Here is a 10,596-nt window from a genome sequence, read left to right as displayed (position 1 = left end):
GTTAGTATTGTGTTAGTATGTGTGTTAGTGTTGTTTAGTGTCCTGGTATTGTGTATAATGTGTGTTCTGTTTCAGTTTTCCCATTAAGCGTTTCCCCTGTTTCAGTCTTGGGTGTTTTGCTGTGAAGATTGTGCTTGCGGCAAAATAGAGTAGTAGTAGAAATCAATTAGAGACGGATTTTAGCGACCACCCATGCTGAATTATTTGTGATTTTTTGTTTTAGTAGCTAGGGTTGTTATTTTTCGCTGAATTTTTTTGTGGTAACTTCTTTTAATCCATATTTTGTGGGAAAAATAGCTAGAGCCTTTAGTTTGGTCAGATTTAAAAGTTCCAAAAAAGTAGCAAATTTTGTGTTTGTCAAAACTTCAAACGGCCATAACTTTTGCTCCGGTTATCAGAATCGCAATTATTATATATGCATTTGGGGTAGAAAAAAATTTCCTACGCCGTGGCAGCCTGCCATAGGCTGGCTGAGTTCTCCATCGTTCAAAAAAAGCGATTCTGTCAAAAGTTTTTTATTTTTCAAGTTTTATTCACTTATTTTTCTTAACCTACCAATTTTAGCTTTCATAGTTAGACTTTGAATTTTTGTTTGAAATTTTTTGTGCTATCTTCTCATCATTTTATAAGGTTTCTCACAAAATTTCAAGTCATTTGGATATCATTTGAGGGTAGCTGTAGTTCAAACCTACACCTTTATTTACATGACAAGGCAACTAGTTGTGCATGCTGAATGTAGTGTATGACTAGAGGCAATCCATCTGACTTACAACCCTTTGACCCTGAGATAGATAGTACATTTCATAGATTAGTTAGGCATCATTTTATACCTTTTGATCATCCTGAGCATTCCATTACTGGTGAATCTGTGCATTCTGTTATTGGTGATTTTGAACATCCTGATCTTGAGCATTATAATTTTGAGCATTCTGATTTTGAGCACTCTGATTTTGCACATTCTGAGAACATGGCACAACCTCCACCCTGTGAGAGGACTCTAAGGGAAATGGCTGCACCCCCAGATGTCCAAGAGGATCACATATTTCTGAAGGCTTTTCCTCATTCATTAGAGGGAGTGGCAAAGGACTGGCTGTATTACCTTGCTCCAAGGTCCATCACGAGCTGGGATGACCTTAAGAGAGTATTCTTAGAAAAAATTTTCCCTACTTCCAGGACCACAGCCATCAGGAAAGATATCTCAGGTATTAGACAACTTAGTGGAGAGAGCCTGTAAGAGTACTGGGAGAGATTTAAGAAATTATGTGCTAGTTGCCCCCACCATCAGATTTCAGAGCAGCTTCTTCTCCAATATTTTTTATGAAGGACTCAGTAATATGGAGAGAAGTATGATAGATGCTGCCAGTGGTGGAGCCCTTGGAGACATGACTCCTGCTGAAGCCAGAAATTTAATTGAGAAGATGGCTTCCAACTCCCAGCAGTTTAGCGCCAGAAATGATGCCATAGTCATTAGAGGAGTGCATGAGGTAGCTACAAACCCATCTGCATCATCTGAAACTAAGAAGCTTGAAGGCAAACTGGATGCATTGGTTAACTTAGTAACCCAGCTGGCCTTGAATCAGAAATTTGTTCCTGTCGCAAGAGTTTGTGGTTTGTGCTCCTCTGCTGACCACCATACAGACCTTTGCCCTTCCATGCAGCAACCTGGAGCAATTGAGCAGCCTGAAGCTTATGCTGCAAACATTTACAATAGACCTCCTCAACCTCAGCAGCAAAATCAACCACAGCAGAACAATTATGACCTCTCCAGCAACAGATACAACCCTGGATGGAGGAATCACCCTAACCTCAGATGGTCCAGCCCTCAGCAACAACAACAGCAGCCTGCTGACCCAAGCAGACCATACATTCCTCCACCAATCCAACAACAGCAACAGCCCCAGAAACAACCAACAGTTGAGGCCCCTCCACAACCTTCCCTCGAAGAACTTGTGAGGCAAATGACTATGCAGAACATGCAATTTCAGCAAGAGACCAGAGCTTCCATTCAGAGCTTGACTAATCAGATGGGACAATTAGCTACACAATTGAATCAACAACAGTCCCAGAATTCTGACAAGCTACCTTCTCAAGCTGTCCAAAATCCCAAAAATGTCAGTACCATTTCATTGAGGTCGGGAAAGCAGTGTCAAGGACCTCAACCCGTAGCACCTTCCTCGTCTGCAAATGAACCTGCCAAACTTCACTCTACTCCAGGAAAAGGTGATGACAAAAATTTACCTAACAATTTATGTGCAGGTGAATCTTCTTCCACAGGTAATTCTGATTTGCAGAAGCAGCACATTCCTCCTCTTCCATTCCCTCCAAGAGCAGTTTCCAACAAAAAAATGGAAGAGGCAGAGAAAGAGATCTTGGAAACGTTTAGAAAAGTAGAGGTAAACATACCTCTGTTGGATGCAATAAAGCAAATTCCAAGATATGCCAAATTCTTGAAGGAGCTGTGCACTAATAAGCGGAAGCTTAAAGGAAGTGAATGGATTAGCATGGGCAGAAATGTCTCCGCATTGATTGGTAAATCTGTTCCTCAAATTCCTGAAAAATGCAAAGATCCAGGTACATTCAGCATACCTTGTATTATAGGGAATAGTAAGTTTGACAATGCCATGCTAGACTTAGGAGCTTCTGCTAGTGTTATGCCTCTGTCTATTTTTAATTCTCTATCTCTAGGTCCCTTACAGTCAACTGATGTGGTAATTCATTTAGCTAATAGAAGTGTTTCCTACCCTGTTGGTTTCATAGAAGATGTCTTAGTTAGAGTTGGTGAACTGATTTTCCCTGTTGATTTTTATATTTTGAATATGGAAGATGGATTTTCTCAAGGATCAGTTCCCATCATTCTAAGCAGACCCTTTATGAAAACTGCTAGAACTAAGATAGATGTTTATGCAGGCACGCTATCCATGGAGTTTGGTGATATAACTGTTCATTTTAATATTCTGGATGCTATGAAATACCCATCTGAAGATCTTTCTGTATTTCGTGCTGAAATAATTGACCATGTTGTTGATGAATACACGACTGATCTTTATTCTAATCTGCATGCCTCTCACTCTTCATGCATTGAGTCTGAAATTGTACTTGATCATATGTCTAAATTTGATGCTGAGAGTGAATCTGAGAGTGATATTGATTGCATGCCTGGTGGTGGTGTTTTACCTCTTGAGATTGATTTTATAGAGTCAGATAGGACTAACCATGTTTCAGGAAGTACACATACCTCTGACTTTCTTTATGAGGTAAAGGCTGAGAAACCATCTCCTTCTACCACTATCCAGTCGACCACACCAGAGTTGAAGCCTCTGCCATCAAATTTAAAATACGCTTACTTGGATGATAGCAAGAGTTTTCCAGTGATTATATTTGCCTCCCTTGCTGATGAGCAAGAGGAGAAGTTGTTGTCAGTTCTCAAGAAACATAAGAAGGCTATAGGCTGGACCTTGGCGGACATTCCTGGTATTAGCCCATCCACATGTATGCATCGAATAAATTTAGAGGATGGAGCTAGACCAGTAAGACAACCACAGAGAAGACTCAACCCGGTGATTCTTGACGTAGTGAAGAAGGAGATAACCAAGCTTTTGCAAGCTGGAATCATTTATCCTATCTCCGACAGCCAATGGGTGAGTCCCGTCCAGGTAGTCCCGAAGAAGACCGGCCTCACAGTGATAAAAAATGAGAAGGAGGAGCTAATTCCTACTCGGGTACAGAACAGTTGGAGAGTCTGCATTGACTATAGGAGGCTGAACCAGGTTACCAAAAAGGACCATTTTCCCCTGCCATTCATTGACCAGATGCTTGAACGCCTGGCAGGTAAATCCCACTACTGTTTCCTTGATGGTTTTTCTGGTTATATGCAAATTACTATTGCTCCTGAGGATCAGGAAAAGACCACATTCACCTGCCCCTTCGGCACTTTTGCTTATAGGAGGATGCCTTTCGGCCTGTGCAATGCCCCTGGTACCTTCCAGCGGTGCATGATTAGTATTTTCAGTGATTTTTTAGAAAATTGCATAGAGGTGTTTATGGATGATTTCACTGTATATGGATCCTTTTTTGATGGTTGTTTGAATAGTTTGGAAAAAGTTTTGAATAGATGCATTGAAACTAACCTTGTTCTAAATTTTGAAAAATGTCATTTTATGGTTGAGCAACGTATAGTTTTAGGCCACATTATTTCCAATAAGGGTATTGAAGTAGATCCTGCAAAAATTTCTGTTATTTCACAATTGTCTTACCCCTCTTGTGTGCGAGAGGTGCGATCTTTTCTTGGTCATGCAGGATTCTACAGGCGCTTTATAAGGGATTTTAGCAAAGTAGCCCTTCCACTGTCCAACTTGTTGCAAAAGGAGGTGGAGTTTGACTTTAATGACAGATGCAAAGAGGCTTTTGATTGCCTCAAAAGAGCGCTGACTACCACCCCCATCATCCAGGCACCCGATTGGATAGCCCCTTTTGAGCTTATGTGTAATGCATCAAACTATGCATTGGGGGCTGTCCTTGCTCAGAAAATTGATAAATTGCCCAGGGTGATATATTATGCTTCTAGGACTTTAGATGCTGCCCAAGCGAATTATACTACTACTGAGAAAGAGCTTTTAGCCATAGTTTTTGCTCTTGAAAAATTTCGATCTTATTTGCTTGGTACCCGCATTATTGTTTACACTGACCATGCAGCTCTAAAGTACTTGTTGAAGAAGGCTGATTCTAAGCCTAGGTTGATCCGATGGATGCTCTGGCTCCAAGAGTTTGACTTGGAGATCCATGATAGGAGCGGAGCACAAAATCTAGTTGTTGATCATTTGAGTCGGATCGAACGTGTATCTGATGCAGATTCACCTATTCGGGATGATTTCCCGGATGATCATTTGTATATACTGTATAGTATTTCTGACTCTCTTTCTACTCCCTGGTTTGCTAACATTGTCAATTATTTAGTTGCTTCTGTTTTTCCTCCCTTAGCATCTAAGGCCCAAAAAGATAAAATTAAAAATGATGCTAAGCATTTTATTTAGGATGACCCCTACTTGTGGAAATTGTGCAGTGATCAGGTCATTAGACGGTGCATTCCAGATCATGAGACTGACTCAGTCCTGCAGTTCTGTCATTCTTCCGCACCGGGAGGTCATCTGGGTGTTCAAAGGACAGCTCGCAAAGTGCTTGATTGTGGTTTTTATTGGCCCACCATCTTTAAAGATGCGTGGAAGATCTGCAGCACTTGTGAGCAGTGTCAGAGAGCAGGAAATACACTTACATGGCGACAACAAATGCCTCAGCAACCTATGCTATTTTGTGAGGTGTTTGATGTCTGGGGTATAGATTTCATGGGCCCTTTTCCTATCTCTTTTGGTTATTTTTACATTCTCCTTGCAGTTGACTATGTTTCAAAATGGGTGGAAGCCAAACCCACTAGAACTAATGATGCTAAAGTTGTTGTAGATTTTGTCAGGTCTAATCTGTTCTGCAGGTTTGGAGTACCTAAAGCAATTGTTAGTGATCAAGGAACCCATTTTTGCAACAGAACAATGCATGCCCTGCTTAAAAAGTACGGGGTGGTACACAGGGTATCCACACCATACCATCCCCAGACCAATGGACAGGCAGAAATTTCTAACAGGGAAATCAAGAGAATTCTAGAGAAGATTGTGCAGCCAAGCAGGAAAGATTGGAGTACCAGACTTGATGATGCTCTCTGGGCACATCGGACTGCCTACAAAGCACCCATAGGAATGTCTCCTTATCGGGTTGTCTTTGGAAAGGCATGTCATCTTCCAGTGGAAATTGAGCACAAAGCATACTGGGCAGTGAAGACTTGCAACTTCTCTATGGATCAAGCTAGTGACGAAAGGAAGTTGCAACTGAGTGAGTTAGATGAAATCCGTCTAGAAGCCTACAAGAATGCCAAGTTCTACAAAGAAAAGACCAAGAAGTTCCATGATAGCATGATAGTTAAAAAGGACTTCATGGTTGGGCAAAAAGTGCTATTGTATAATTCTAGGCTTGGACTCATGAGTGGTAAGTTGAGGTCTAAGTGGATTGGTCCTTTTGTTGTTACTAATGTTTTTCCTTATGGTACAGTTGAGATCAAAAGCGACTCCACAAACAAGAGCTTCAAGGTCAACGGACATCGACTTAAGTCATTCCTCACGAACCCTTCTTTAGTGGACGTAGTGGTGGAAGAGACTTCCTTACTCCACCCTACTCTTCCTCCACCATGACTTAGGGAGTTTTTCTTTTCCTATCTCCTTCTTTGCTTTCACTACACTTGTCTGATTCTATTTGATGATTTAATTGTTTTTAATCTTTTAATTGCGCTACATTGAGGACAATGTGTTGTTTAAGTATGGGGGGAGTGTTCTTTGGTTTTGCTAGTTTTGTTGGTTTTGTTAATTTGTTAATGTTGTTAGTTTCGTCGGATTTTTAGTTTAATATTTTGGGTTAATTTTGTATGCATGTACGACTTTTGCATGTTTTTCTTTGAATTATAGGATATGTTCAAGAAATGGGTAATTGTTTTGAAAATAAAAGTTCTTGACATTTTGTGACTTGAAATCCTTGATTCTCCTCTACATGTCATGATAGTTTTGAAAGCTCAATTTGAAAGTGATGAGTTTACCTTTGTGAGAATTTGAGCCATCCTTAAAGGAGCACTCAAATCGGGTGTATTTACCCCCAAGGCCTACACTCCGAAGAGTCCGTCAGGGCCTCTCCCTCCTAATTTAGGTCCAACCCAGAAAACATTTTAGCACACAGACTCTATCTATGAACTATACAAAACACACGACTCCTCAATTGTTCTCAAAATAATTTTATCTCATTGCGCTTGTGTTTAAACTCGTCGGGTCCCCATAGTGGTTCCCATCACAATACTCGTCGCGCATTAATTCGTCGCCCTCAAAGGGTCTTAGCATTAACTCGTCGCCCTCAAAGGGTCTTAGCATTAACTCGTCACCCTTAAAGGGTCTTAGCATTAACTCGTCGCCCTTAAAGGGTCTTAGTGATGTGCCATCATTTTCTTCTATTTTCTAAACCCTTTTTGCACCATTTTAATTACTGATTGGTCTTAATTGTCAATTAATTAGGCAGTTTTATTATTTGGGCTCATTTAGCTAATTTGATGTTTTTAATCTAATTTCAGGAATTAATGAAACATTGGGCTTAATCCGGATTTTGGTTGTAGACTTGAAGAGGGCAAATAAAGCAGCGCTTACCTTAGTTAATTTCTAATTAGGAAATTTTGCAATTTTATTTTATGTTGTTCAGTGTTTATTTCGTTTTGGGCCAGAGTATTGTAATAGGGCTCAGTGACTTTGAGTGACTCTTTTTAAAAAGTGGCCTTGGGATTTGTGCAAGGCTATTCTGTTATGCTATTCATTATTCAGAGCTTTTGTTTTAGGGTTTTCGTTTTTCTGCTTTGATGCTTCTGAGTTCGTAATGCAATTTTACGTTTTCTGCTTCTAATTACAATTTCGTTCTTGCTTCTTCTTCTACTCTCATTTACGTTTCTGTTCCATTTTACATTTCTGTTCGTTTACGTTTCTGTTCATTTACATTTCTGCTTCATGTTTCAATTGCGTTTTCTGTTTGAATCCATGGAAGGCTAGATTTTCTGGTGTTGTTTCCTTTTGAGGACGAAGCCCAACTCTCTTTGAGGTTTCGCTTGCAATGTGGTTTCCTGGTAGTTCTCCCTTCACCAGTATCCCAAATTCGTGAATATTAATCAGTGCACGCTTCGTGTTCGATTAATTGCCTCTGAGCCTAACTTGCGTTCATGCTTAATGGACGAAGGGCTAACTGGTGTATATGGTGCCTAATCACGTATTGAAAACCCTAAGTTGATTTTTGCTTAGTAAATTGAAATAGGGTTGGATTAAGTGGTTGACTGTTAGGGACGAATTCTCCATAACCCAGGATAAGAGAATGGCTTCTGAATCAGAGGAAACAACCCGTTTTTAATATTAGTAGTTTCGTATTCCAGTTTACTTGTTCTGCTCTTTAATCACAAAACAAACAAACCCCCCCCCCAATCGTTACTGACACTGTTACTGCAAGTATATTATGAACATTTGGTTTGTCACTGTTCGTTGGGAAACGATCTAGGATCACTTCCTAGTTACTGCATTTTCATGTTTATTTGATTCGGGTACGGCCTCGATCACTTAGCATTAACTCGTCACCCTTGAAGGGTCTTATAGTTGTGTGATTGTACAATTCATAGCTCACAACTCAATGTACACAACATCTCAATGCACTAATATATTACGAGTCAATACATACTCAATTTATCACATATATTCGGTCTCAATCACAATGGTATAATCCTAAAATAGTGTGTTATCACACCTCATGAATCATACATACTTTACCTATGAACTATGCAATACACACAACTACTTAATTGTTTTCAAAATCATTTTAACTCGTCGCGCTTGTGATTAAACTCGTTGGGTTCCCACAGTGGATCCCATCACAATACTCGTCGCCCTTAAAGGGTCTTACAATTGTGTGATTGCACAGTTCATAGCTCACAACTCGATACACACATCTCATCTCAATACACATCTATTTCACCATTCATCACAGGTTTAATTTATCACATACTCACAATTTGAATCACCATTTCATAATCTCAACATAACAATTTATATAAAAGGTTTATCACAACATGGGGAGTAAAACCCCTCAAATAATTTTACACAATTATATCAAAATCAATTAATCAAAATCATGGGTCAAAACACAAAAACATGAAAAGCACTCAAGTTTATCAATCAATTCTCATCTCATCAGAACATCAATTGGTACGTAAAACACAACAATATTGTATTTATAATTGTAAAGGAAAAATTATAATTCAATAAACATCCCAAAATAAACTTCAATTTAATCCTCTAAGGTTCCCTACACATGTTCATTCTAACCCCAATTGCAATAAACTCATCCCTTACCTCTAAAGGGCTCACATGTGTATTGTGACAGCAATAGTGGCATCTCTAGCGGTTTCTTGAGATTCCTCAAGTTTTTCCTACTCTGATAGGGTTCCCAAACGTTAGAGAGAAGGAGAAGGGATTAAAGCTTCCATTCCATTGTCTACGTGCGATGAGTATTTCTCCTTTCACAGATATTACTTTACGAATCCCAACGGTGAAGATGTGCAAAAGTGAATTGCGAACCACATATCAAAATTTCACAACAATCAAATGGTTAACGAATCTGGGGTCGTAGTTTTACTGAGACAGTTTTGGATTTCTATAGGAAAAGAAAAAGCTACGATGCAAAGGATATTTCTCTCAACTCCGACATGTTTTCATAATTCCCAATAGTGAGAATGTTCAAAAATGGGTTCCAAACCTGGTACTCAAATTTCACGATGATCCAACGACGAATATGTCCAAGATCATCTTTTTTCTAGAACAGGTTTGGTGGTATGCGGGAAAAGAGAGGGTTTTGGGAGGAAGAGAAGGGAAAACGAAATTGAGAGGAAGATGAGGCTTAGAAGCTATCATCAGTCTTAAAACTGACCTAACATGTCTCTAATTATAGCTAGGGTACTCACAACCTATTATTTACTCTATTTATTTATTTTTATTATTTTATAAAAAGTAACTCTACTTTATTTCCTATCAAATAAATAAATCAAATATATTTTTTTTCTTCAAATCATTATTTTAATACAACTATTTCTCTTTATTTAATTAATTATAAAAACCTCACCATTTTCTAAAATGTTATTTTTTTTACTAAAAAAACCTTTTTAATTTATTTACGAAAAATGGGATGTTACAGGTTCACTCTCTTTCTCTAGAGAAACTACTCTAGTAATCTAATTCAACCTGAATTAGATTTCCACTATGCATTTTGAATTTTTACAATCAATCTTAGATCCTATCTAGAAAAATAGACTTAGGCACCCAATCCTAGGGTCCTTTGTGAATGAAAACCTAAGACACACCTACCTTTAGCTCAAATTAGAAAACCTTATTCTAGCATGCTTTCATAAACTCATGCATATGCTACAACAAAGTGTAAAAAACAAATGAAAACTTGAGTCAAGGAGAGACACAACCTGATCATTCAAATGCAAGAACTAAAACTTGATTGAATTGATCTCACAAGATGTTAACAACTCACTTTAACCATGAACACTTTAGAAACAAAGACTAGAGTGTGTGGGTTGCAAAATCTCTTTCTTTTACCTTTGTTATGTTATTGAAAGTGAGAACACAAGGTGGCTATTTATAGATAAAATAATTATAACCATCTATAATCGATTAAATTGCCAAAGTAATTGATTATTTCAAAGAAGTAATCAATTAGATTATCATTTTAATAGATTAAAGTGTTCTTCCCAAAACCTAGAAAACATTCAAGAGCAATGTAATTGATTAGATTCTTGATTTAATCGATTAAAGTGATGTTGATCACTCTTGGCAACATTTTAAAGAATGATGTAATTGATGACGATCACCTAGTAATCAATTAAAGCAGAGACTCATGAAAACCAGACATGGTCTCAACAAAATTGTGTAATCAGTTATAGATAACTGGTAATCGATTAAAGCAGAGACTCGTGAAAACCAG

The 10,596-nt window shown here is 38.5% G+C and overlaps 1 non-coding gene across 1 annotated transcript; it reads right to left on the bottom strand.

Moving 5' to 3' along the window:
- Positions 1-1,180: 1,180 nt before the first annotated feature.
- LOC114397848 lies at positions 1,181-1,287 on the bottom strand. Its single transcript, XR_003663465.1, has one exon. It is a non-coding gene; the product is annotated as a small nucleolar RNA R71 (small nucleolar RNA).
- Positions 1,288-10,596: the final 9,309 nt, after the last annotated feature.

The sequence above is a fragment of the Glycine soja genome, chromosome 18 (assembly GCF_004193775.1).
Source record: "Glycine soja cultivar W05 chromosome 18, ASM419377v2, whole genome shotgun sequence".
Taxonomy (NCBI): domain Eukaryota; kingdom Viridiplantae; phylum Streptophyta; class Magnoliopsida; order Fabales; family Fabaceae; genus Glycine; species Glycine soja.
Note: the sequence above shows the minus strand (reverse complement) of the source record. Positions and strands in the feature narration are given on the sequence as shown.